Source organism: Phalangium opilio, unplaced genomic scaffold, assembly GCF_054372755.1.
Source record: "Phalangium opilio isolate 3A_F unplaced genomic scaffold, DU_Popi_V2 ptg000002l_1, whole genome shotgun sequence".
Lineage (NCBI taxonomy): Eukaryota > Metazoa > Arthropoda > Arachnida > Opiliones > Phalangiidae > Phalangium > Phalangium opilio.
The window spans coordinates 16,102,852-16,130,410 of record NW_028324144.1 but is presented as its reverse complement, the minus strand read 5'-3'; the positions used below and the strand labels follow the sequence as shown (position 1 = coordinate 16,130,410).

At 45.7% G+C, this 27,559-nt stretch overlaps 10 non-coding genes across 10 annotated transcripts; 2 read left to right on the top strand and 8 right to left on the bottom strand.

Moving 5' to 3' along the window:
- Positions 1-7,202: 7,202 nt before the first annotated feature.
- TRNAS-GCU (transfer RNA serine (anticodon GCU)) lies at positions 7,203-7,274 on the bottom strand. Its single transcript has one exon. It is a non-coding gene; the product is annotated as a tRNA-Ser (tRNA).
- A 1,250-nt stretch (positions 7,275-8,524) lies between these two features.
- TRNAS-GCU (transfer RNA serine (anticodon GCU)) lies at positions 8,525-8,596 on the bottom strand. Its single transcript has one exon. It is a non-coding gene; the product is annotated as a tRNA-Ser (tRNA).
- A 3,743-nt stretch (positions 8,597-12,339) lies between these two features.
- On the bottom strand, positions 12,340-12,412 carry TRNAI-GAU (transfer RNA isoleucine (anticodon GAU)). The gene has a single exon. It is a non-coding gene; the product is annotated as a tRNA-Ile (tRNA).
- Positions 12,413-13,805: 1,393 nt separating this feature from the next.
- On the bottom strand, positions 13,806-13,878 carry TRNAI-GAU (transfer RNA isoleucine (anticodon GAU)). Its single transcript has one exon. It is a non-coding gene; the product is annotated as a tRNA-Ile (tRNA).
- A 662-nt stretch (positions 13,879-14,540) lies between these two features.
- Positions 14,541-14,613, bottom strand: TRNAI-GAU (transfer RNA isoleucine (anticodon GAU)). Its single transcript has one exon. It is a non-coding gene; the product is annotated as a tRNA-Ile (tRNA).
- Positions 14,614-17,026: 2,413 nt separating this feature from the next.
- Positions 17,027-17,099, bottom strand: TRNAI-GAU (transfer RNA isoleucine (anticodon GAU)). Its single transcript has one exon. It is a non-coding gene; the product is annotated as a tRNA-Ile (tRNA).
- A 1,388-nt stretch (positions 17,100-18,487) lies between these two features.
- Positions 18,488-18,560, bottom strand: TRNAI-GAU (transfer RNA isoleucine (anticodon GAU)). Its single transcript has one exon. It is a non-coding gene; the product is annotated as a tRNA-Ile (tRNA).
- A 1,101-nt stretch (positions 18,561-19,661) lies between these two features.
- Positions 19,662-19,734, bottom strand: TRNAI-GAU (transfer RNA isoleucine (anticodon GAU)). Its single transcript has one exon. It is a non-coding gene; the product is annotated as a tRNA-Ile (tRNA).
- A 5,801-nt stretch (positions 19,735-25,535) lies between these two features.
- Positions 25,536-25,608, top strand: TRNAN-AUU (transfer RNA asparagine (anticodon AUU)). The gene has a single exon. It is a non-coding gene; the product is annotated as a tRNA-Asn (tRNA).
- A 1,277-nt stretch (positions 25,609-26,885) lies between these two features.
- On the top strand, positions 26,886-26,958 carry TRNAN-AUU (transfer RNA asparagine (anticodon AUU)). Its single transcript has one exon. It is a non-coding gene; the product is annotated as a tRNA-Asn (tRNA).
- Positions 26,959-27,559: the final 601 nt, after the last annotated feature.

Below are 27,559 nucleotides of genomic sequence, written 5' to 3'. Positions count from 1 at the left end.
ACACCTCTCCCGGGTGGGCTCGAACGACCAACCTTTCGGTTAACATCTAAACGCGTTAACCATTGCGCCACGGAAGCTCAGAAATTAAATGGTTGTCACGTTTTGTGGAAAAGATATGACTTTTCACGCTACATCCGAGACCCCACAACACCTCTCCCGGGTGGGCTCGAACGACCAACCTTTCGGTTAACATCTAAACGCGTTAACCATTGCGCAACGGAAGCCCAAAAATTAAATGTTCGTCAGGTATTGTGGAAAAACTTTGGCTTTTTACGTTACATTTGAAATCCCAAAACACCGCTCCCGGGTGGGCTCGAGCCACCAACCTTTCGGTTAACAGCCGAACGCGCTAACCATTGCGCCACGGAAGCCCAAAAATTAAATGGTGGAAAGGTATTGTGGAAAAACTTTGGCTTTTTACGTTACATTTGAGATCCCAAAACACTGCTCCCGGGTGGGCTCGAACCACCAACCTATTAGTTAACACCCGAACTGGCTAACCATTGAGCCACGGAAGCTCAGAAATTAAATGGTTGTCAGGTATTGTGGAAAAGTTATGACTTTTCACGCTACATCTGACACCCCACAACACCGCTCCCGGATGGGCTCGAACCACCAACCTTTCGGTTAACAGCCGAACGCGCTAACCAGTGCGCCACGGAAGCTCAGAAATTAAATGTTCGTCAGGTATTGTGGAAAAACTTTGGCTTTTTACGTTACATTTGAAATCCCAAAACACCGCTCCCGGGTGGGCTCGAACCACCAACCTTTCGGTTAACAGCCGAACGCGCTAACCATTGCGCCACGGAAGCCCAAACATTAAATGGTCGTCAGGTATTGTGGAAAAACTTTGGCTTTTTACGTTACATTTGAGATCCCAAAACACCGCTCCCGGGTGGGCTCGAACCACCAACCTATTAGTTAACACCCGAACGCGCTAACCATTGAGCCACGAAAGCTCAGAAATTAAATGGTTGTCAGGTATTGTGGAAAAGTTATGACTTCTCACGCTACATCTGACACCCCACAACACCGCTCCCGGATGGGCTCGAACCACCAACCTTTCGGTTAACAGCCGAACGCGCTAACCATTGCGCCACGGAAGCCCAAAAATTAAATGGTCGTCAGGTATTGTGGAAAAACTTTGGCTTTTTACGTTACATTTGAGATCCCAAAACACCGCTCCCGGGTGGGCCCGAACCACCAACCTATTAGTTAACACCCGAACGCGCTAACCATTGAGCCACGGAAGCTCAGAAATTAAATGGTTGTCAGATATTGTGGAAAAGTTATGACTTTTCACGCTACATCTGACACCCCACAACACCGCTCCCGGATGGGCTCGAACCACCAACCTTTCGGTTAACAGCCGAACGCGCTAACCATTGCGCCACGGAAGCCCAAAAATTAAATGGTCGTCAGGTATTGTGGAAAAACTTAGGCTTTTTACGTTACATTTGAGATCCCAAAACACCGCTCCCGGGTGGGCCCGAACCACCAACCTATTAGTTAACAGCCGAACGCGCTAACCATTGAGCCACAGAAGCTCAGAAATTAAATGGTTGTCACGTTTTGTGGAAAAGATATGACTTTTCACGCTACATCTGAGACCCCACAACACCTCTCCCGGGTGGGGTCGAACCACCAACCTTTCGGTTAACAGCTGAACGCGCTAACCATTGAACCACGGAAGCTCAGAAGTTAAATGGTTGTCAGGTAATGTGGAAAAGTTATGACTTTTCACGCTACATCTGAGACCCCACAACACCTCTCCCGGGTGGGCTCGAACGACCAACCTTTCGGTTAACATCTAAACGCGTTAACCATTGCGCAACGGAAGCCCAAAAATTAAATGTTCGTCAGGTATTGTGGAAAAACTTTGACTTTTTACTTCACATCTGAAACCTCACAACACCGCTCCCGGATGGGCTCGAACCACCAACCTTTCGGTTAACAGCCGAACGCGCTAACCATTGCGCCTCGGAAGCTCAGAAATTAAATGGTTGTCAAGTATTTTGGAAAAGTTATGACTTTTCACGCTACATCTGAGACCCCACAACACCTCTCCCGGGTGGGCTCGAACGACCAACCTTTCGGTTAACATCTAAACGCGTTAACCATTGCGCAACGGAAGCCCAAAAATTAAATGTTCGTCAGGTATTGTGGAAAAACTTTGACTTTTTACGTCACATCTGAGACCTCACAACACCGCTCCCGGATGGGCTCGAACCACCAACCTTTCGGTTAACAGCCGCACGCACTAACCATTGCGCCACGGAAGCTCAGAAATTAAATGGTTGTCAGGTATTGTGGAAAAACTTTGACTTTTTACGTCACATCTGAGACCTCACAACACCGCTCCCGGATGGGCTCGAACCACCAACCTTTCGGTTAACAGCCGAACGCGCTAACCATTGCGCCACGGAATCCCAAAAAGTAAATGTTCGTCAGGTATTGTGGAAAAACCTTGGCTTTTTACGTTACATTTGAGATCCCAAAACACCAATCCCGGGTGGGCTCGAACCACCAACCTATTAGTTGACAGCCGAACGCGCTAACCATTGAGCCACGGAAGCTCAGAAATTAAATGGTTGTCAGGTATTGTGGAAAAACTTTGACTTTTTACGTCACATCTGAGACCTCACAACACCGCTCCCGGATGGGCTCGAACCACCAACCTTTCGGTTAAAAGCCGCACGCACTAACCATTGCGCCACGGAAGCTCAGAAATTAAATGGTTGTCAGGTATTGTGGAAAAACTTTGACTTTTTACGTCACATCTGAGACCTCACAACACCGCTCCCGGATGGGCTCGAACCACCAACCTTTCGGCTAACAGCCGAACGCGCGGTAGGATTGCACTTTACGTGACCCACCCAACTAACAATAGATTCTAGTTAATTGGACCATGAGGAGTCCGAAAAAAATAGTTAAAAAATTATTTGACCGCCGCAAGTTGGTCAAAAAAATTTTTGAAAATTTTAAAATCCATGCACTTACCGCCATTGAAGCCGCTATACGCTTAACGCATTCTGCCCTCAAGGCTCAATCTCGCAAAATAAGCCGAGGGGACTGTGAAAAAAAGACTTACTCGCGCCGGAGTTTTAGCTATGGAATTTTTTAAGCTTACGGAAACCGTTTATTTCTGATAAAAGGACGGAAATATAAATGCGAGAAAAACTGCTATGTTTAGGGAAAAATCGTTGAATTTTTTGGTAATTCGACAATTGATAAAGTCAAATTTTTGTAATTGCCGTCAAATTATTTTTGAATTTATTTTGGAAAGTGTGTCAAATCCTTGGGGAATTAGATTTTTTTGGAACAAAATTTTGAAATAAAAGGAGACAAGTTATTGCAACTATGTTTTGGAAAAGGTGTCAAATTATTGGGAAATTAGCAAATATCAACATCAATATTTCAGAAAAGGAGTCAAGTTATTGCAACTATGTTTTGGAAAAGGTGTCAAATTATTGGGAAATTAGCAAATGTCAACATCAATATTTCAGAAAAGGAGTCCAGTTTTTGCAACTATATTTTGGGAAAAGCGACAAATTATTGGGAAGGTACCAAACGTCAACATTAATCTTTTAGAAAAGGATTCTAGCCGTTGCAACTATATTTTAGAAGAGGCGTCTATAGTTATTTCAGCAATATTTTGGAAAAGGTGTCAAATTATTGGGAAATTAGCAAATGCCAACAACAATATTTCAGAAAAGGAGTCTAGTTTTTGCAACTATATTTTGGGAAAAGCGACAAATTATTGGGAAGGCACCAAACGTCAACATTAATCTTTTAGAAATGGATTCTAGCTGTTGCAAATATATTTTAGACGAGGAGTCTAGTTATTTCAGCAATATTTTGGAAAAGGTGTCAAATTATTGGGAAATTAGCAATTGTCAACATCAATATTTTAGAAAAGTCGTCTAGTTATTTCAGCCATATTTTGGAAAAGGCGACAAATCATTGGGTAATTAGCAAATGTCAACATCAAAATTTTAGAAAAGTCGTCTAGTTATTTCAGCCATATTTTGGAAAAGGCGACAAATTATTGGGTAATTAGCAAATGTCAACATCAAAATTTTAGAAAAGGCGTCTAGTTATTTCAGCCATATTTTGGAAAAGGCGACAAATTATTGGGTAATTAGCAAATGTCAACATCAAAATTTTAGAAAAGGCGTCTAGTTATTTCAGCCATATTTTGGAAAAGGCGACAAATTATTGGGTAATTACCTCCAAGTGGTGTTTCTTGGGTAACGCTAAGAGCCACACATTAATACTTACCATTTTTAAATTTCAGTGCACTACTTTCAAATTGTATTGAGTCCATCCGTAGTGAACCACTTTCCAAAATATCATTTATTAAATTCAAGAATAATTTGACACCTTTTCCAAAATATTGTCCTTCACATTTATCAAATTCAAGAATAATTTGACACCTTTTCCAAAATATCGTCCTTCACATTTATCAAATTCAGGAATAATTTACACCTTTTCCAAAATATTGTCCTTCACATTTATCAAATTCCCGAATAATTTGACACCTTTTCCAAAATATCGTCCTTCACATTTATCAAATTCCCGAATAATTTGACACCTTTTCCAAAATATCGTCCTTCACATTTATCAAATTCAGGAATAATTTACACCTTTTCCAAAATATTGTCCTTCACATTTATCAAATTCCCGAATAATTTGGCACCTTTTCCAAAATATCATCCTTCACATTTATCTAATTCCCGAATAATTTGACAGCTTTTCCAAAATATCATCCTTCACATTTATCAAATTCCCGAATAATTTGACACCTTTTCCAAAATATCGTCCTTCACATTTATCAAATTCAGGAATAATTTACACCTTTTCCAAAATATTGTCCTTCACATTTATCAAATTCCCGAATAATTTGGCACCTTTTCCAAAATATCATCCTTCACATTTATCTAATTCCCGAATAATTTGACACCTTTTCCAAAATATCATCCTTTACATTTATCTAATTCCCGAATAATTTGACGCCTTTTCCAAAATATCGTCCTGCACATTTATCAAATTCCCGAATAATTTGACGCCTTTTCCAAAATATCGTCCTTCACATTTATCAAATTCCCGAATAATTTGACACCTTTTCTAAAATATCGTCCTTCACATTTATCAAATTTCCGAATAATTTGACACCTTTTCCAAAATATCGTCCTTCACATTTATCAAATTCCCGAATCATTTGACACCTTTTCCAAAATATCGTCCTTCACATTTATCAATTTCCCGAATAATTTGACACCATTTCCATAATATCGTCATACACATTTATCAAATTCTCGAATAATTTGACACCTTTTCCAAAATATCGTCCTTCACATTTATCAAATTCCCGAATAAGGCAATTACCAAAATTTGCCTTATCAATTGTCGAATTACCAAAAAATTCAACGATTTTTCCCTAAACATAGCAGTTTTTCTCGCATTTATATTTCCGTCCTTTTATGAGAAATAAACGGTTTCCGTAAGCTTAAAAAATTCCATAGCTAAAACACCGGCGCGAGTAAGTCTTTTTTTCACAGTCCCCTCGGCTTATTTTGCGAGATTGAGGGCAGAATGCGTTAAGCGTATAGCGGCTTCAATGGCTTAAGTGCATGGATTTTAAAATTTTCAAAAATTTTTTTGACCAACTTGCGGCGGTCAAATAATTTTTTAACTATTTTTTTCGGACTCCTCATGGTCCAATTAACTAGAAACCATTGTTAGTTGGGTGGGTCACGTAAAGTGCAATCCTACCGAACGCGCTAACCATTGCGTCACGGAAGCCCAAAAATTATACGGTCGTCAGGTATTGTGGAAAAACCTTGGCTTTTTACGTCACATTTGAGATCCCAAAACACCGCTCCCGGGTGGGCTCGAACCACCAACCTTTCGGCTAACAGCCGAACGCGCTAACCATTGCGTCACGGAAGCCCAAAAATTATACGGTCGTCAGGTATTGTGGAAAAACCTTGGCTTTTTACGTCACTTTTGAGATCCCAAAACACCGCTCCCGGGTGGGCTCGAACCACCATCCTATTAGTTAACAGCCGAATGCGCTAACCATTGAGCCACGGACGCTCAGAAATTAAATGGTTGTCAGGTATTGTGGAAAAGTTATGACTTTTCACGCTACATCTGAGACCCCACAACACCTCTCCCGGGTGGGCTCGAACGACCAACCTTTCGGTTAACATCTAAACGCGTTAACCATTGCGCAACGGAAGCCCAAAAATTAAATGTTCGTCAGGTATTGTGGAAAAACTTTGACTTTTTACGTCACATCTGAAACCTCACAACACCGCTCCCGGATGGGCTCGAACCACCAACCTTTCGGTTAACAGCCGAACGCGCTAACCATTGCGCCACGGAAGCTCAGAAATTAAATGGTTGTCAGGTATTGTGGAAAAGTTATGACTTTTCACGCTACATCTGAGACCCCACAACACCTCTCCCGGGTGGGCTCGAACGACCAACCTTTCGATTAACATTTAAACGCGTTAACCATTGCGCAACGGAAGCCCAAAAATTAAATGTTCGTCAGGAATTGTGGAAAAACTTTGGCTTTTTACGTAACATTTGAGATCGCAAAACACCGCTCCCGGGTGGGCTCGAACCACCAACCTTTCGGTTAACAGCCGAACGCGCTAACCATTGCGCCACGGAAGCCCAAAAACTACTTGGTCGTCAGGTATTGTGGAAAAACTTTGGCTTTTAACGTTACATTTGAGATCCCAAAACACCGCTCCCGGGTGGGCTCGAACCACCAACCTATTAGTTAACAGCCGAACGCGCTAACCATTGAGCCACGGAAGCTCAGAAATTAAATGGTTGTCAGATATTGTGGAAAAGTTATGACTTTTCACGCTACATCTGAGATCCCAAAACACCGCTCCCGGGTGGGCTCGAACCACCAACCTATTAGTTAACAGCCGAACGCGCTAACCATTGAGCCACGGAAGCTCAGAAATTAAACGGTTGTCAGGTATTGTGGAAAAGTTATGACTTTTCACGCTACATCTGAGACCCCACAACACCTCTCCCGGGTGGGCTCGAACGACCAACCTTTCGATTAACATCTAAACGCGTTAACCATTGCGCAACGGAAGCCCAAAAATTAAATGTTCGTCAGGTATTGTGGAAAAACTTTGACTTTTTACGTTACATTTGAAATCCCAAAACACCGCTCCCGGGTGGGCTCGAACCACCAACCTTTCGGTTAGCAGCCGAACGCGTAACCATTGCGCCACGGAAGCCCAAAAATTAAATGGTCGTCAGGTATTGTGGAAATACTTTGGCTTTTTACGTTACATTTGAGATCCCAAAACACCGCTCCCGGGTGGGCTCGAACCACCAACCTATTAGTTAACAGCCGAACGCGCTAACCATTGCGCCACGGAAGCTCAGAAATTAAATGGTTGTCAGGTATTGTGGAAAAGTTATGACTTTTCACGCTACATCTGACACCCCACAACACCTCTCCCGGGTGGGCTCGAACGACCAACCTTTCGGTTAACATCTAAACGCGTTAACCATTGCGCAACGGAAGCCCAAAAATTAAATGTTCGTCAGGTATTGTGGAAAAACTTTGACTTTTTACGTCACATCTGAGACCTCACAACACCGCTCCCGGATAGGCTCGAACCACCAACCTTTCGGTTAACAGCCGAACGCGCTAACCATTGAACCACAGAAGCTCAGAAATTAAATGGTTGTCAGGTATTGTGGAAAAGTTATGACTTTTCACGCTACATCTGAGACCCCACAACACCACTCCCGGGTGGGCTCGAACGACCAACCTTTCGGTTAACATATAAACGCGTTAACCATTGCGCAACGGAAGCCCAAAAATTAAATGGTTGTCAGGTATTGTGGAAAAACTTTGACTTTATATGTCACATCTGAGACCTTACAACACTGCTTCTGGATGGGCTCGAACCACCAACCTTTCGGTTAACAGCCGAATGCGCTAACCATTGCGCCACGGAAGCCCAAAAACTAAATGGTCGTCAGGTATTGTGGAAAAACTTTGGCTTTTTACGTTACATTTGAGATCCCAAAACACCGCTCCCGGGTGGGCTCGAACCACCAACCTATTAGTTAACAGCCGAACGCGCTAACCATTGAGCCACGGAAGCTCAGAAATTAAATGGTTGTCAGATATTGTGGAAAAGTTATGACTTTTCACGCTACATCTGAGATCCCAAAACACCGCTCCCGGGTGGGCTCGAACCACCAACCTATTAGTTAACAGCCGAACGCGCTAACCATTGAGCCACGGAAGCTCAGAAATTAAACGGTTGTCAGGTATTGTGGAAAAGTTATGACTTTTCACGCTACATCTGAGACCCCACAACACCTCTCCCGGGTGGGCTCGAACGACCAACCTTTCGATTAACATCTAAACGCGTTAACCATTGCGCAACGGAAGCCCAAAAATTAAATGTTCGTCAGGTATTGTGGAAAAACTTTGACTTTTTACGTTACATTTGAAATCCCAAAACACCGCTCCCGGGTGGGCTCGAACCACCAACCTTTCGGTTAGCAGCCGAACGCGTAACCATTGCGCCACGGAAGCCCAAAAATTAAATGGTCGTCAGGTATTGTGGAAATACTTTGGCTTTTTACGTTACATTTGAGATCCCAAAACACCGCTCCCGGGTGGGCTCGAACCACCAACCTATTAGTTAACAGCCGAACGCGCTAACCATTGCGCCACGGAAGCTCAGAAATTAAATGGTTGTCAGGTATTGTGGAAAAGTTATGACTTTTCACGCTACATCTGACACCCCACAACACCTCTCCCGGGTGGGCTCGAACGACCAACCTTTCGGTTAACATCTAAACGCGTTAACCATTGCGCAACGGAAGCCCAAAAATTAAATGTTCGTCAGGTATTGTGGAAAAACTTTGACTTTTTACGTCACATCTGAGACCTCACAACACCGCTCCCGGATAGGCTCGAACCACCAACCTTTCGGTTAACAGCCGAACGCGCTAACCATTGAACCACAGAAGCTCAGAAATTAAATGGTTGTCAGGTATTGTGGAAAAGTTATGACTTTTCACGCTACATCTGAGACCCCACAACACCACTCCCGGGTGGGCTCGAACGACCAACCTTTCGGTTAACATCTAAACGCGTTAACCATTGCGCAACGGAAGCCCAAAAATTAAATGGTTGTCAGGTATTGTGGAAAAACTTTGACTTTATATGTCACATCTGAGACCTTACAACACTGCTTCTGGATGGGCTCGAACCACCAACCTTTCGGTTAACAGCCGAATGCGCTAACCATTGCGCCACGGAAGCCCAAAAACTAAATGGTCGTCAGGTATTGTGGAAAAACTTTGGCTTTTTACGTTACATTTGAGATCCCAAAACACCGCTCCCGGGTGGGCTCGAACCACCAACCTATTAGTTAACAGCCGAACGCGCTAACCATTGCGCCACGGAAGCTCAAAAACTAAATGGTCGTCAGGTATTGTGGAAAAACTTTGGCTTTTTACGTTATATTTGAGATCCCAAAACACCGCTCCCGGGTGGGCTCGAACCACCATCGTATTAATTAACAGCCGAACGCGCTAACCATTGAGCCACGGAAGCTCAGAAATTAAATGGTTGTCACGTATAGTGGAAAAGTTTTGACTTTTTTATGCTACATCTGAGACCTCACAACACCGCTCCCGGGTGGACTCGAACCACCAACCTTTTGAATAACAGCTGAGAGCGCTAACCATTGCGCCACGGAAGCCCAAAAATTATATGGTCGTCAGGTATTGTGGGAAAACTTTGACTTTTTACGTCACATCTGGACCTCACAACACCGCTCCCGGATGGGCTCGAACCACCAACCTTTCGGTTAACAGCCGAACGCGCTAACCATTGAACCACGGAAGCTCAGAAATTAAATGGTTGTCAGGTATTGTGGAAAATTTATGACTTTTCACGCTACATCTGAGACCCCACAACACCTCTCCCGGGTGGGCTCGAACGACCAACCTTTCGGTTAACATCTAAACGCGTTAACCATTGCGCAACGGAAGCCCAAAATTAAATGTTCGTCAGGTATTGTGGATAAACTTTGACTTTTTACGTCACATCTGCAACCTCACAACACCGATCCCGGATGGGCTCGAACCACCAACCTTTCGGTTAACAGCCGAACGCGCTAACCATTGCGCCACGGAATCTCAGAAATTAAATGGTTGTCAGGTATTGTGGAAAAGTTATGACTTTTCACGCTACATCTGAGACCCCACAAATCCTCTCCCGGGTGGGCTCGAACGACCAACCTTTCAGTTAACATCTAAACGCGTTAACCATTGCGCAACGGAAGCCCAAAAATTAAATGTTCGTCAGGTATTGTGGAAAAACTTTGACTTATTACGTCACATCTGAGACCTCACAACACCGCTCCCGGATGGGCTCGAACCACCAACCTTTCGGTTAACAGCCGCACGCGCTAACCATTGCGCCACGGAAGCTCAGAAATTAAATGGTTGTCAGGTATTGTGGAAAAACTTTGACTTTATACGTCACATCTGAGACCTTACAACACTGCTCCCGGATGGGCTCGAACCACCAACCTTTCGGTTAACAGCCGAACGCGCTAACCATTGCGCCACGGAAGCCCAAAAACTAAATGGTCGTCAGGTATTGTGGAAAAACTTTGGCTTTTTACGTTACATTTGAGATCCCAAAACACCGCTCCCGGGTGGGCTCGAACCACCAACCTATTAGTTAAAAGCCGAACGCGCTAACCATTGAGCCACGGAAGCTCAGAAATTAAATGGTTGTCAGGTATTGTGGAAAAGCTATGACTTTTCACGCTACATCTGACACCCCACAACACCGCTCCCGGATGGGCTCGAACCACCAACCTTTCGGTTAACAGCCGAACGCGCTAACCATTGCGACACGGAAGCCCAAAAATTAAATGTTCGTCAGGTATTGTGGAAAAACTTTGGCTTTTTACGTTATATTTGAGATCCCAAAACACCGCTCCCGCGTGGGCTCGAACCACCATCCTATTAATTAACAGCCGAACGCGCTAACCATTGAGCCACGGAAGCTCAGAAATTAAATGGTTGTCACGTATAGTGGAAAAGTTTTGAATTTTTACGCTACATCTGAGACCTCAAAACACCGCTCCCGGGTGGACTCGAACCGCCAACCTTTTGAATAACAGCTGAGAGCGCTAACCATTGCGCCACGGAAGCCCAAAAATTACATGGTCGTCTGGTATTGTGGAAAAACTTTGGCTTTTTACGTTACATTTGAGATCCCAAAACACCGCTCCCGGGTGGGCTCGAACCACCAACCTTTCGGTTAACAGCCGAACGCGCTAACCATTGCGCCACGGAAGCCCAAAAGTTAAGTGGTCGTCAGGTATTGTGGAAAAATTTTGGTTTTTTACGTTACATTTGAGATCCCAAAACAGCGCTCCCGGGTGGGCTCGAACCACCAACCTATTAGTTAACAGCCGAACGCGCTAACTCTTGATCCACGGAAGCTCAGAAATTAAATGGTTCTCACGTATTGTGGAAAAGTTTTGACTTTTTACGCTACATCTGAGACCCCACAACACCTCTCCCGGGTAGGCTCGAACCACCAACCTTTCGGTTATAAACGCGTTAACCATTGCGCAACGGAAGCCCAAAAATTAAATGTTCGTCAGGTATTATGGAAAAACTTTGAATTTTTACGTCACATCTGAGACCTCACAACACCGCTCCCGGATGGGCTCGAACCACCAACCTTTCGGTAAACAGCCGAACGCGCTAACCATTGCGCCACGGAAGCCCAAAAATTGAATGGTCGTCAGGTATTGTGGAAAAACTTTGGCTTTTTACGTTACATTTGAGATCCCAAAACACCGCTCCCGGGTGGGCTCGAACCACCAACCTATTAATTAACAGCCGAACGCGCTAATCATTGATCCACGGAAGCTCGGAAATTAAATGGTTGTCACGTATTGTGGAAATGATAAGACTTTTCACGCTACATCTGAGACCCCAAAACACCTCTCCCGGGTGGGCTCGAACCACCAACCTTTCGGTTAACAGCTGAACGCGCTAACCATTGAACCACGGAAGCTCAGAAATTAAATGGTTGTCAGGTATTGTGGAAAAGTTATGACTTTTCACGCTAGATCTGAGACCCCACAACACCTCTCCCGGGTGGGCTCGAACGACCAACCCCTCGGTTAACATCTGAACGCGTTAACCATTGCGCAACGGAAGCCCAAAAATTAAATGTTCGTCAGGTATTGTGGAAAAACTCTGACTTTTTACGTTACGTCTGAGACCTCACAACACCGCTCCCGGATGGGCTCGAACCACCAACCTTTCGGTTATCAGCCGAACGCGCTAACCATTGCGCCACGGAAGCCCAAAAGTTAAATGGTCGTCAGGTATTGTGGAAAAACTTTGGCTTTTTACGTTACATTTGAGATCCCAAAACATCGCTCCCGGGTGGGCTCGCACCACCAACCTATTAATTAACAGCCAAACGCGCTAACCATTGAGCCACGGAAGCTCAGAAATTAAATGGTTGTCACGTATTGTGGTAAAGATATGACTTTTCACGCAACATCTGAGACCCCACAACACCTCTCCCGGGTGGGCTCGAACCACCAACCTTTCGGTTAACAGCTGAACGCGCTAACCATTGAACCACGGAAGCTCAGAAATTAAATGGTTGTCAGGTATTGTGGAAAAGTTATGACTTTTCACGCTACATCTGAGACCCCACAACACCTCTCCCGGGTGAGCTCGAATGACCAACCTTTCGGTTAACATCTAAACGCGTTAACCATTGCGCAACGGAAGCCCAAAAATTAAATGTTCGTCAGGTATTGTGGAAAAACTTTGACTTTTTACGTCACATCTGAGACCTCAACACCGCTCCCGGATGGGCTCGAACCACCAACCTTTCGGTTAACAGCTGAACGCGCTAACCATTGAACCACGGAAGCTCAGAAATTAAATGGTTGTCAGGTATTGTGGAAAAGTTATGACTTTTCACGCTACATCTGAGACCCCACAACACCTCTCCCGGGTGAGCTCGAATGACCAACCTTTCGGTTAACATCTAAACGCGTTAACCATTGCGCAACGGAAGCCCAAAAATTAAATGTTCGTCAGGTATTGTGGAAAAACTTTGACTTTTTACGTCACATCTGAGACCTCAACACCGCTCCCGGATGGGCTCGAACCACCAACCTTTCGGTTAACAGCCGCACGCGCTAACCATTGCGCCACGGAAGCTCAGAAATTAAATGGTTGTCAGGTATTGTGGAAAAACTTTGGCTTTTTACGTTACATTTGAGATCCCAAAACACCGCTCCCGGGTGGGCTCGAACCACCAACCTATTAATTAACAGCCGAACGCGCTAATCATTGATCCACGGAAGCTCGGAAATTAAATGGTTGTCACGTATTGTGGAAAAGATAAGACTTTTCACGCTACATCTGAGACCCCAAAACACCTCTCCCGGGTGGGCTCGAACCACCAACCTTTAGGTTAACAGCTGAACGCGCTAACCATTGAACCACGGAAGCTCAGGAATTAAATGGTTGTCAGGTATTGTGGAAAAGTTATGACTTTTCACGCTAGATCTGAGACCCCACAACACCTCTCCCGGGTGGGCTCGAACGACCAACCCCTCGGTTAACATCTGAACGCGTTAACCATTGCGCAACGGAAGCCCAAAAATTAAATGTTCGTCAGGTATTGTGGAAAAACTCTGACTTTTTACGTTACGTCTGAGACCTCACAACACCGCTCCCGGATGGGCTCGAACCACCAACCTTTCGGTTATCAGCCGAACGCGCTAACCATTGCGCCACGGAAGCCCAAAAATTAAATGGTCGTCAGGTATTGTGGAAAAACTTTGGCTTTTTACGTTACATTTGAGGTCCCAAAACATCGCTCCCGGGTGGGCTCGCACCACCAACCTATTAATTAACAGCCAAACGCGCTAACCATTGAGCCACGGAAGCTCAGAAATTAAATGGTTGTCACGTATTGTGGAAAAGATATGACTTTTCACGTTACATTTGAGATCCCAAAACACCGCTCCCGGGTGGGCTCGAACCACCAACCTTTCGGTTAACAGCTGAACGCGCTAACCATTGAACCACGGAAGCTCGGAAATTAAATGGTTGTCACGTATTGTGGAAAAGATAAGACTTTTCACGCTAAATCTGAGACCCCAGAACACCTCTCCCGGGTGGGCTCGAACCACCAACCTTTCGGTTAACAGCTGAACGCGCTAACCATTGAACCACGGAAGCTCAGAAATTAAATGGTTGTCAAGTATTGTGGAAAAGTTATGACTTTTCACGCTACATCTGAGACCTCACAACACCTCTCCCGGGTGGGCTCGAACGACCAACCCCTCGGTTAACATCTGATCGCGTTAACCATTGCGCAACAGAAGCCCAAAAATTAAATGTTCGTCAGGTATTGTGGAAAAACTCTGACTTTTTACGTTACGTCTGAGACCTCACAACACCGCTCCCGGATGGGCTCGAACCACCAACCTTTCGGTTATCAGCCGAACGCGCTAACCATTGCGCCACGGAAGCCCAAAAATTAAATGGTCGTCAGGTATTGTGGAAAAACTTTGGCTTTTTACGTTACATTTGAGATCCCAAAACATCGCTCCCGGGTGGGCTCGCACCACCAACCTATTAATTAACAGCCAAACGCGCTAACCATTGAGCCACGGAAGCTCAGAAATTAAATGGTTGTCACGTATTGTGGTAAAGATATGACTTTTCACGCAACATCTGAGACCCCACAACACCTCTCCCGGGTGGTCTCGAACCACCAACCTTTCGGTTAACAGCTGAACGCGCTAACCATTGAACCACGGAAGCTCAGAAATTAAATGGTTGTCAGGTATTGTGGAAAAGTTATGACTTTTCACGCTACATCTGAGACCCCACAACACCTCTCCCGGGTGAGCTCGAATGACCAACCTTTCGGTTAACATCTAAACGCGTTAACCATTGCGCAACGGAAGCCCAAAAATTAAATGTTCGTCAGGTATTGTGGAAAAACTTTGACTTTTTACGTCACATCTGAGACCTCAACACCGCTCCCGGATGGGCTCGAACCACCAACCTTTCGGTTAACAGCTGAACGCGCTAACCATTGAACCACGGAAGCTCAGAAATTAAATGGTTGTCAGGTATTGTGGAATAGTTATGACTTTTCACGCTACATCTGAGACCCCACAACACCTCTCCCGGGTGAGCTCGAATGACCAACCTTTCGGTTAACATCTAAACGCGTTAACCATTGCGCAACGGAAGCCCAAAAATTAAATGTTCGTCAGGTATTGTGGAAAAACTTTGACTTTTTACGTCACATCTGAGACCTCAACACCGCTCCCGGATGGGCTCGAACCACCAATCTTTCGGTTAACAGCCGCACGCGCTAACCATTGCGCCACGGAAGCTCAGAAATTAAATGGTTGTCAGGTATTGTGGAAAAACTTTGGCTTTTTACGTTACATTTGAGATCCCAAAACACCGCTCCCGGGTGGGCTCGAACCACCAACCTATTAATTAAAAGCCGAACGCGCTAATCATTGATCCACGGAAGCTCGGAAATTAAATGGTTGTCACGTATTGTGGAAAAGATAAGACTTTTCACGCTACATCTGAGACCCCAAAACACCTCTCCCGGGTGGGCTCGAACCACCAACCTTTCGGTTAACAGCTGAACGCGCTAACCATTGAACCACGGAAGCTCAGAAATTAAATGGTTGTCAGGTATTGTGGAAAAGTTATGACTTTTCACGCTAGATCTGAGACCCCACAACACCTCTCCCGGGTGGGCTCGAACGACCAACCCCTCGGTTAACATCTGAACGCGTTAACCATTGCGCAACGGAAGCCCAAAAATTAAATGTTCGTCAGGTATTGTGGAAAAACTCTGACTTTTTACGTTACATTTGAGATCCCAAAACACCGCTCCCGGGTGCGCTCGAACCACCAACCTATTAGTTAACAGCCGAACGCGCTAACCATTGAGCCACGGAAGCTCGGAAATTAAATGGTTGTCACGTATTGTGGAAAAGATAAGACTTTTCACGCTACATCTGAGACCCCAAAACACCTCTCCCGGGTGGGCTCGAACCACCAACCTTTCGGTTAACAGCTGAACGCGCTAACCATTGAACCACGGAAGCTCAGAAATTAAATGGTTGTCAAATATTGTGGAAAAGTTATGACTTTTCACGCTACATCTGAGACCTCACAACACCTCTCCCGGGTGGGCTCGAACGACCAACCCCTCGGTTAACATCTGATCGCGTTAACCATTGCGCAACGGAAGCCCAAAAATTAAATGTTCGTCAGGTATTGTGGAAAAACTCTGACTTTTTACGTTACATTTGAGATCCCAAAACACCGCTCCGGGGTGGGCTCGAACCACCAACCTATTAATTAACAGCCGAACGCGCTAATCATTGAGCCACGGAAGCTCAGAAATTAAATGGTTGTCACGTATAGTGGAAAAGTTTACGCTACATCTGAGACCTCACAACAAAGCTCAAGGGCGGGCTCGAACCACCAACCTTTTGAATAACAGCCGAAAGCGCTAACCATTGCGCCACGGAAGCCCAAAAATTATATGGTCGTCAGGTATTGTGGAAAAACTTTGACTTTTTACGTCACATCTGAGACCTCACAACACCGCTCCCGGATGGGCTTGAACCACCAACCTTTCGGTTAACAGCCAAACGCGCTAACCATTGAACCACGGAAGCTCAGAAATTAAATGGTTGTCAGGTATTGTGGAAAAGTTATGACTTTTCACGCTAGATCTGAGACTACACAACACCTCTCCCGGGTGGGCTCGAACGACCAACCCCTCGGTTAACATCTGAACGCGTTAACCATTGCGCAACGGAAGCCCAAAAATTAATTGTTCGTCAGGTATTGTGGAAAAACTCTGACTTTTTACGTTACGTCTGAGACCTCACAACACCGCTCCCGGATGGGCTCGAACCACCAACCTTTCGGTTATCAGCCGAACGCGCTAACCATTGCGCAACGGAAGCCCAAAAATTAAATGGTCGACAGGTATTGTGGAAAAACTTTGGCTTTTTACGTTACATTTGAGATCCCAAAACATCGCTCCCGGGTGGGCTCGCACCACCAACCTATTAATTAACAGCCAAACGCGCTAACCATTGAGCCACGGAAGCTCAGAAATTAAATGGTTGTCACGTATTGTGGAAAAGATATGACTTTTCACGCAACATCTGAGACCCCACAACACCTCTCCCGGGTGGGCTCGAACCACCAACCTTTCGGTTAACAGCTGAACGCGCTAACCATTGAACCACGGAAGCTCAGAAATTAAATGGTTGTCAGGTATTGTGGAAAAACTTTGGCTTTTTACGTTACATTTGAGATCCCAAAACACCGCTCCCGGGTGCGCTCGAACCACCAACCTATTAGTTAACAGCCGAACGCGCTAACCATTGAGCCACGGAAGCTCGAAAATTAAATGGTTGTCACGTATTGTGGAAAAGATAAGACTTTTCACGCTACATCTGAGACCCCAAAACACCTCTCCCGGGTGGGCTCGAACCACCAACCTTTCGGTTAACAGCTGAACGCGCTAACCATTGAACCACGGAAGCTCAGAAATTAAATGGTTGTCAAATATTGTGGAAAAGTTATGACTTTTCACGCTACATCTGAGACCTCACAACACCTCTCCCGGGTGGGCTCGAACGACCAACCCCTCGGTTAACATCTGATCGCGTTAACCATTGCGCAACGGAAGCCCAAAAATTAAATGTTCGTCAGGTATTGTGGAAAAACTCTGACTTTTTACGTTACATTTGAGATCCCAAAACACCGCTCCGGGGTGGGCTCGAACCACCAACCTATTAATTAACAGCCGAACGCGCTAATCATTGAGCCACGGAAGCTCAGAAATTAAATGGTTGTCACGTATAGTGGAAATGTTTACGCTACATCTGAGACCTCACAACAAAGCTCAAGGGCGGGCTCGAACCACCAACCTTTTGAATAACAGCCGAAAGCGCTAACCATTGCGCCACGGAAGCCCAAAAATTATATGGTCGTCAGGTATTGTGGAAAAACTTTGACTTTTTACGTCACATCTGAGACCTCACAACACCGCTCCCGGATGGGCTTGAACCACCAACCTTTCGGTTAACAGCCAAACGCGCTAACCATTGAACCACGGAAGCTCAGAAATTAAATGGTTGTCAGGTATTGTGGAAAAGTTATGACTTTTCACGCTAGATCTGAGACTACACAACACCTCTCCCGGGTGGGCTCGAACGACCAACCCCTCGGTTAACATCTGAACGCGTTAACCATTGCGCAACGGAAGCCCAAAAATTAAATGTTCGTCAGGTATTGTGGAAAAACTCTGACTTTTTACGTTACGTCTGAGACCTCACAACACCGCTCCCGGATGGGCTCGAACCACCAACCTTTCGGTTATCAGCCGAACGCGCTAACCATTGCGCAACGGAAGCCCAAAAATTAAATGGTCGTCAGGTATTGTGGAAAAACTTTGGCTTTTTACGTTACATTTGAGATCCCAAAACATCGCTCCCGGGTGGGCTCGCACCACCAACCTATTAATTAACAGCCAAACGCGCTAACCATTGAGCCACGGAAGCTCAGAAATTAAATGGTTGTCACGTATTGTGGAAAAGATATGACTTTTCACGCAACATCTGAGACCCCACAACACCTCTCCCGGGTGGGCTCGAACCACCAACCTTTCGGTTAACAGCTGAACGCGCTAACCATTGAACCACGGAAGCTCAGAAATTAAATGGTTGTCAGGTATTGTGGAAAAGTTATGACTTTTCACGCTACATCTGAGACCCCACAACACCTCTCCCGGGTGAGCTCGAATGACCAACCTTTCGGTTAACATCTAAACGCGTTAACCATTGCGCAACGGAAGCCCAAAAATTAAATGTTCGTCAGGTATTGTGGAAAAACTTTGACTTTTTACGTCACATCTGAGACCTCAACACCGCTCCCGGATGGGCTCGAACCACCAACCTTTCGGTTAACAGCCGCACGCGCTAACCATTGCGCCACGGAAGCTCAGAAATTAAATGGTTGTCAGGTATTGTGGAAAAACTTTGACTTTTTACGTCACATCTGAGACCTCACAACACTGCTCCCGGATGGGCTCGAACCACCAACCTTTCGGTTAACAGCCGCACGCGCTAACCATTGCGTCACGGAAGCCCAAAAATTATATGGTCGTCAGGTATTGTGGAAAATCTTTGGCTTTTTACGTTACATTTGAGATCCCAAAACATCGCTCCCGGGTGGTTTCGAACCACCAACCTTTCGGTTAACAGCTGAACGCGCTAACCATTGAACCACGGAAGCTCAGAAATTAAATGGTTGTCAGGTATTGTGGAAAAGTTATGACTTTTCACGCTAGATCTGAGACCCCACAACACCTCTCCCGGGTGGGCTCGAACGACCAACCCCTCGGTTAACATCTGAACGCGTTAACCATTGCGCAACGGAAGCCCAAAAATTAAATGTTCGTCAGGTATTGTGGAAAAACTCTGACTTTTTACGTTACGTCTGAGACCTCACAACACCGCTCCCGGATGGGCTCGAACCACCAACCTTTCGGTTATCAGCCGAACGCGCTAACCATTGCGCAACGGAAGCCCAAAAATTAAATGGTTGTCAGGTATTTTGGAAAAACTTTGGCTTTTCACGCTACATCTGAGACCCCACAACACCTCTCCCGGGTGGGCTCGAACGACCAACCTTTCGGTTAACATCTAAACGCGTTAAACATTGCGCAACGGAAGCCCAAAAATTAAATGTTCGTCAGGTATTGTGGAAAAACTTTGACTTTTTACGTCACATCTGAGACCTCAACACCGCTCCCGGATGGGCTCGAACCACCAACCTTTCGGTTAACAGCCGCACGCGCTAACCATTGAACCAAGGAAGCTCAGAAATTAAATGGTTATCAGGTATTGTGGAAAAGTTATGACTTTTCACGCTACATCTGAGACCCCACAACACCTCTCCCGGGTGGGCTCGAACCACCAACCTTTCGGTTAACAGCTGAACGCGCTAACCATTGAACCAAGGAAGCTCAGAAATTAAATGGTTGTCAGGTATTGTGGAAAAATTTGACTTTTTACGTCACATCTGAGACCTCAAAACCGCTCCCGGATGGGCTCGAACCACCAACCTTTCGGTTAACAGCCGCACGCGCTAACCATTGCGCCACGGAAGCTCAGAAATTAAATGGTTGTCAGGTATTGTGGAAAAACTTTGACTTTTTACGTCACATCTGAGACCTCACAACACTGCTCCCGGATGGGCTCGAACCACCAACCTTTCGGTTAACAGCCGCACGCGCTAACCATTGCGTCACGGAAGGCCAAAAATTATATGGTCGTCAGGTATTGTGGAAAAACTTTGGCTTTTTACGTTACATTTGAGACCCAAAAACACCGCTCCCGGGTGGGCTCGAACCACCAACCTATTAGTTAACAGCCGAACGCGCTAACCATTGAGCCACGGAAGCTCAGAAATTAAATGGTTGTCAGATATTGTGGAAAAGTTATGACTTTTCACGCTACATCTGAGACCCAAAAACACCGCTCCCGGGTGGGCTCGAACCACCAACCTATTAGTTAACAGCCGAACGCGCTAACCATTGAGCCACGGAAGCTCAGAAATTAAATGGTTGTCAGATATTGTGGAAAAGTTATGACTTTTCACGCTACATCTGAGACCCCACAACACCTCTCCCGGGTAGGCTCGAACCACCAACCTTTCGATTAACAACCGAACGCGCTAACCACTGAGCAACGGAAGCTCAGAATTTATATAGTTGTCAGGTATTGTGGAAACGTTATGACTTTTCACGCTACATCTGAGACCCCACAACACCTCTCCCGGGTGGCTCGAACCACCAACCTTTCGGTTAACAGCTGAACGCGCTAACCATTGAGCCACGGAAGCTCAGAAATTAAATGGTCGTCAGGTATTGTGGAAAAACTTTGGCTTTTTACGTTACATTTGAGATGCCAAAACACTGCTCCCGGGTGGGCTCGAACCACCAACCTATCAATTAACAGCCGAACGCGCTAATCATTGAGCCACGGAAGCTCAGAAATTAAATGGTCGTCAGGTATTGTGGAAAAACTTTGGCTTTTTACGTTACATTTGAGATCCCAAAACACCGCTCCCGGGTGGGCTCGAACCACCAACCCATTAATTAACAGCCGAACGCGCTAATCATTGAGCCACGGAAGCTCAAAAATTACATGGTTGTCAGGTATTGTGGAAAAGTTATGACTTTTCACGCTACATCTGAGACCCCACAACACCTCTCCCGGGTGGTCTCGAACGACCAACCTTTCGGTTATTAGCTAAACGCGCTAACCATTGCGTCACGGAAGCCCAAAAATTATATGGTCGTCAGGTATTGTGGAAAAACTTTGGCTTTTTACGTTACATTTGAGATCCCAAAACACCGCTCCCGGGTGGGCTCGAACCACCAACCTTTCGGTTAACAGCCGAACGCGCTAACCATTGCGCCACGAAAGCCCAAAAACTAAATGGTCGTCAGGTATTGTGGAAAAACTTTGGCTTTTTACGTTACATTAGAGATCCCAAAACACCGCTCCCGGGTGGGCTCGAACCACCAACCTATTAGTTAACAGCCGAACGCGCTAACCATTGAGCCATGGAAGATCAGAAATTAAATGGTTGCCAGGTATTGTGGAAAAGTTATGACTTTTCACGCTACATCTGAGACCCCACAACACCCCTCCCGGGTGGGCTCGAACCACCAACCTATTAATTAACAGCCGAACGCACTAATCATTGAGCCACGGAAGCTCAGAAATTAAATGGTCGTCAGGTATTGTGGAAAAACTTTGGCTTTTTACGTTACATTTGAGATCCCAAAACACCGCTCCCGGGTGGGCTCGAACCACCAATCTATTAATTAACAGCCGAACGCGCTAATCATTGAGCCACGGAAGCTCAGAAATTATATGGTTGTCAGGTATTGTGGAAAAGTTATGACTTTTCACGCTACATCTGAGACCCCACAACACCTCTCCCGGGTGGTCTCGAACGACCAACCTTTCAGTTATTAGCTAAACGCGCTAACCATTGCCCAACGGAAGCCCAAAAATTAAATGTTCGTCAGGTATTGTGGAAAAACTTTCGCTTTTTACGATACATTTGAGATCCCAAAACACCGCTCCCGGGTGGGCTCGAACCACCAACCCATTAATTAACAGCCGAACGCGCTAATCATTGAGCCACGGAAGCTCAGAATTTATATGGTTGTCAGGTATTGTGGAAAAGTTACGACTTTTCACGCTACATCTGAGACCCCACAACACCTCTCCCGGGTGGTCTCGAACGACCAACCTTTCGGTTATTAGCTAAACGCGCTAACCATTGCGTCACGGAAGCCCAAAAATTATATGGTCGTCAGGTATTGTGGAAAAACTTTGGCTTTTTACGTTACATTTGAGATCCCAAAACACCGCTCCCGGGTGGGCTCGAACCACCAACCTATTAATTAACAGCCGAACGCGCTAATCATTGAGCCACGGAAGCTCAGAAATTATATGGTTGTCAGGTATTGTGGAAAAGTTATGACTTTTCACGCTACATCTGAGACCCCACAACACCTCTCCCGGGTGGTCTCGAACGACCAACCTTTCAGTTATTAGCTAAACGCGCTAACCATTGCCCAACGGAAGCCCAAAAATTAAATGTTCGTCAGGTATTGTGGAAAATCTTTGGCTTTTTACGATACATTTGAGATCCCAAAACACCGCTCCCGGGTGGGCTCGAACCACCAACCCATTAATTAACAGCCGAACGCGCTAATCATTGAGCCACGGAAGCTCAGAAATTATATGGTTGTCAGGTATTGTGGAAAAGTTATGACTTTTCACGCTACATCTGAGACCCCACAACACCTCTCCCGGGTGGTCTCGAACGACCAACCTTTCGGTTATTAGCTAAACGCGCTAACCATTGCGTCACGGAAGCCCAAAAATTATATGGTCGTCAGGTATTGTGGAAAAACTTTGGCTTTTTACGTTACATTTGAGATCCCAAAACACCGCTCCCGGGTGGGCTCGAACCACCAACCTATTAATTAACAGCCGAACGCGCTAATCATTGAGCCACGGAAGCTCAGAAATTAAATGGTTGTCAGGTATTGTGGAAAAGTTATGACTTTTCACGCTACATCTGAGACCCCACAACACCTCTCCCGGGTGGTCTCGAACGACCAACCTTTCGGTTATTAGCTAAACGCGCTAACCATTGCGTCACGGAAGCCCAAAAATTATATGGTCGTCAGGTATTGTGGAAAAACTTTGGCTTTTTACGTTACATTTGAGATCCCAAAACACCGCTCCCGGGTGGGCTCGAACCACCAACCTATAAATTAACAGCCGAACGCGCTAATCATTGAGCCACGGAAGCTCAGAAATTAAATGGTTGTCAGGTATTGTGGAAAAGTTATGACTTTTCACGCTACATCTGAGACCCCACAACACCTCTCCCGGGTGGTCTCGAACGACCAACCTTTCGGTTATTAGCTAAACGCGCTAACCATTGCGTCACGGAAACCCAAAAATTATATGGTCGTCAGGTATTGTGGAAAAACTTTGGCTTTTTACGTTACATTTGAGATCCCAAAACACCGCTCCCGGGTGGGCTCGAACCACCAACCTTTCGGTTAACAGCCGAACGCGCTAACCATTGCGCCACGAAAGCCCAAAAACTAAATGGTCGTCAGGTATTGTGGAAAAACTTTGGCTTTTTACGTTACATTAGAGATCCCAAAACACCGCTCCCGGGTGGCCTCGAACCACCAACCTATTAGTTAACAGCCGAACGCGCTAACCATTGAGCCATGGAAGCTCAGAAATTAAATGGTTGCCAGGTATTGTGGAAAAGTTATGACTTTTCACGCTACATCTGAGACCCCACAACACCCCTCCCGGGTGGGCTCGAACCACCAACCTATTAATTAACAGCCGAACGCACTAATCATTGAGCCACGGAAGCTCAGAAATTAAATGGTCGTCAGGTATTGTGGAAAAACTTTGGCTTTTTACGTTACATTTGAGATCCCAAAACACCGCTCCCGGGTGGGCTCGAACCACCAACCTATTAATTAACAGCCGAACGCGCTAATCATTGAGCCACGGAAGCTCAGAAATTAAATGGTTGTCACGTATTGTGGAAAAGATATGACTTTTCACGCTACATCTGAGACCCCACAACAACTCTCCCGGGTGGGCTCGAACGACCAACCTTTCGGTTAACATCTAAACGCGTTAACCATTGCGCAACGGAAGCCCAAAATTTAAATGTTCGTCAGGTATTGTGGAAAAGTTATGACTTTTCACGCTACATCTGAGACCCCACAACACCTCTCCCGGGTGGGCTCGAACGACCAACCTTTCGGTTAACATCTAAACTCGTTAACCATTGCGCAACGGAAGCCCAAAATTTAAATGGTCGTCAGGTATTGTGGAAAAACTTTGGCTTTTTACGTTACATTTGAGATCCCAAAACCCCGCTCCCGGGTGGGCTCGAACCACCAACCTTTTAATTAACAGCCGAACGCGCTAACCATTGAGCCACGGAAGCTCAGAAATTAAATGGTTGTCACGTATAGTGGAAAAGTTTCGACTTTTTACGCTGCATCTGAGACCTCACAACACCGCTCCCGGGTGGACTCGAACCACCAATCTTTTGAATAACAGCTGAGAGCGCTAACCATTGCGCCACGGAAACCCAAAAATTATATGGTCGTCAGGTATTGTGGAAAAACTTCCACTTTTTACGTCACATCTGAGACCTCACAACACCTCTCCCGGGTGGGCTCGAACGACCAACCTTTCGGTTAACATCTAAACGCGTTAACCATTGCGCCACGGAAGCCCAAAAATTAAATGGTCGTCAGGTATTGTGGAAAATCTTTGGCTTTTTACGTTACATTTGAAATCCCAAAACACCGCTCGCGGGTGGGCTTGAACCACCAACCCATTAATTAACAGCCGAACGCGCTGGGATCTCAAATGTAACGTAAAAAGCCAAAGTTTTTCCACAATACCTGACGAACATTTAATTTTTGGGCTTCCGTTGCGCAATGGTTAATGCTTTCAGCTGTTAACCGAAAGGTTGGTGGTTCGAGCCCACCCGGGAGAGGTGTTGTGGGGTCTCAGAAGTAGCGTGAAAAGTCATATCTTTTCCACAATACGTGACAACCATTTAATTTCTGAGCTTCCGTGGCTCAATGGTTAGCGCCTTCGGCTGTTAACTAATAGGTTGGTGGTTCGAGCCCACCCGGGAGCGGTGTTTTGGGATCTCAAATGTAACGTAAAAAGCCAAAGTTTTTCCACAATACCTGACGACCATTTAGTTTTTGGGCTTCCGTGGCGCAATATAATTTCTGAGCTTCCGTGGCGCAATGGTTAGCGCGTGCGGCTATTAACCGAAAGGTTGGTGGTTCGAGCCCATCCGGGAGCGGTGTTGTGAGGTCTCAGATGTGACGTAAAAAGTCAAAGTTTTTCCACAATACCTGACGAACATTTAATTTTTGGGCTTCCGTTGCGCAATGGTTAACGCGTTTAGATGTTAACCGAAAGGTTGGTCGTTCGAGCCCACCCGGGAGCGGTGTTTTGGGATCTCAAATGAAACGTAAAAAGCCAAAGTTTTTCCACAATACCTGACGACCATATAATTTTTGGGCTTCCGTGACGCAATGGTTAGCGCGTTCGGCTGTTAACCGAAAGGTTGGTGGTTCGAGCCCATCCGGGAGCGGTGTTGTGAGGTCTCAGATGTGACGTAAAAAGTCAAAGTTTTTCCACAATACCTGACAACCATTTAATTTCTGAGCTTCCGTGGCGCAATGGTTAGCGCGTGCGGCTGTTAACCGAAAGGTTGGTGGCTCGAGCCCATCCGGGAGCGGTATTGTGAGGTCTCAGATGTGACGTAAAAAGTCATATCTTTTCCACAATACGTGACAACCATTTAATTTCTGAGCTTCCGTGGCTCAATGGTTAGCGCGTTCGGCTGTTAACTAATAGGTTGGTGGTTCGAGCCCACCCGGGAGCGGTGTTTTGGGATCTCAAATGTAACGTAAAAAGCCAAAGTTTTTCCACAATACCTGACGACCATATAATTTTTGGGCTTCCGTGACGCAATGGTTAGCGCGTTCGGCTGTTAACCGAAAGGTTGGTGGTTCGAGCCCATCCGGGAGCGGTGTTGTGAGGTCTCAGATGTGACGTAAAAAGCCAAAGTTTTTCCACAATACCAGACGATCATATAATTTTTGGGCTTCCGTGGTTCAATGGTTAGCGCGTTCGGCTGTTAACCGAAAGGTTGGTGGTTCAAGCCCATCCGGGAGCGGTGTTGTGAGGTTTCAGATGTGACGTAAAAAGTCAAAGTTTTTCCACAATACCTGACGAACATTTAATTTTTGGGCTTCCGTTGCGCAATGGTTAATGCTTTCAGCTGTTAACCGAAAGGTTGGTGGTTCGAGCCCACCCGGGAGAGGTGTTGTGGGGTCTCAGAAGTAGCGTGAAAAGTCATATCTTTTCCACAATACGTGACAACCATTTAATTTCTGAGCTTCCGTGGCTCAATGGTTAGCGCCTTCGGCTGTTAACTAATAGGTTGGTGGTTCGAGCCCACCCGGGAGCGGTGTTTTGGGATCTCAAATGTAACGTAAAAAGCCAAAGTTTTTCCACAATACCTGACGACCATTTAGTTTTTGGGCTTCCGTGGCGCAATATAATTTCTGAGCTTCCGTGGCGCAATGGTTAGCGCGTGCGGCTATTAACCGAAAGGTTGGTGGTTCGAGCCCATCCGGGAGCGGTGTTGTGAGGTCTCAGATGTGACGTAAAAAGTCAAAGTTTTTCCACAATACCTGACGAACATTTAATTTTTGGGCTTCCGTTGCGCAATGGTTAACGCGTTTAGATGTTAACCGAAAGGTTGGTCGTTCGAGCCCACCCGGGAGCGGTGTTTTGGGATCTCAAATGAAACGTAAAAAGCCAAAGTTTTTCCACAATACCTGACGACCATATAATTCTTGGGCTTCCGTGACGCAATGGTTAGCGCGTTCGGCTGTTAACCGAAAGGTTGGTGGTTCGAGCCCATCCGGGAGCGGTGTTGTGAGGTCTCAGATGTGACGTAAAAAGTCAAAGTTTTTCCACAATACCTGACAACCATTTAATTTCTGAGCTTCCGTGGCGCAATGGTTAGCGCGTGCGGCTGTTAACCGAAAGGTTGGTGGCTCGAGCCCATCCGGGAGCGGTATTGTGAGGTCTCAGATGTGACGTAAAAAGTCATATCTTTTCCACAATACGTGACAACCATTTAATTTCTGAGCTTCCGTGGCTCAATGGTTAGCGCGTTCGGCTGTTAACTAATAGGTTGGTGGTTCGAGCCCACCCGGGAGCGGTGTTTTGGGATC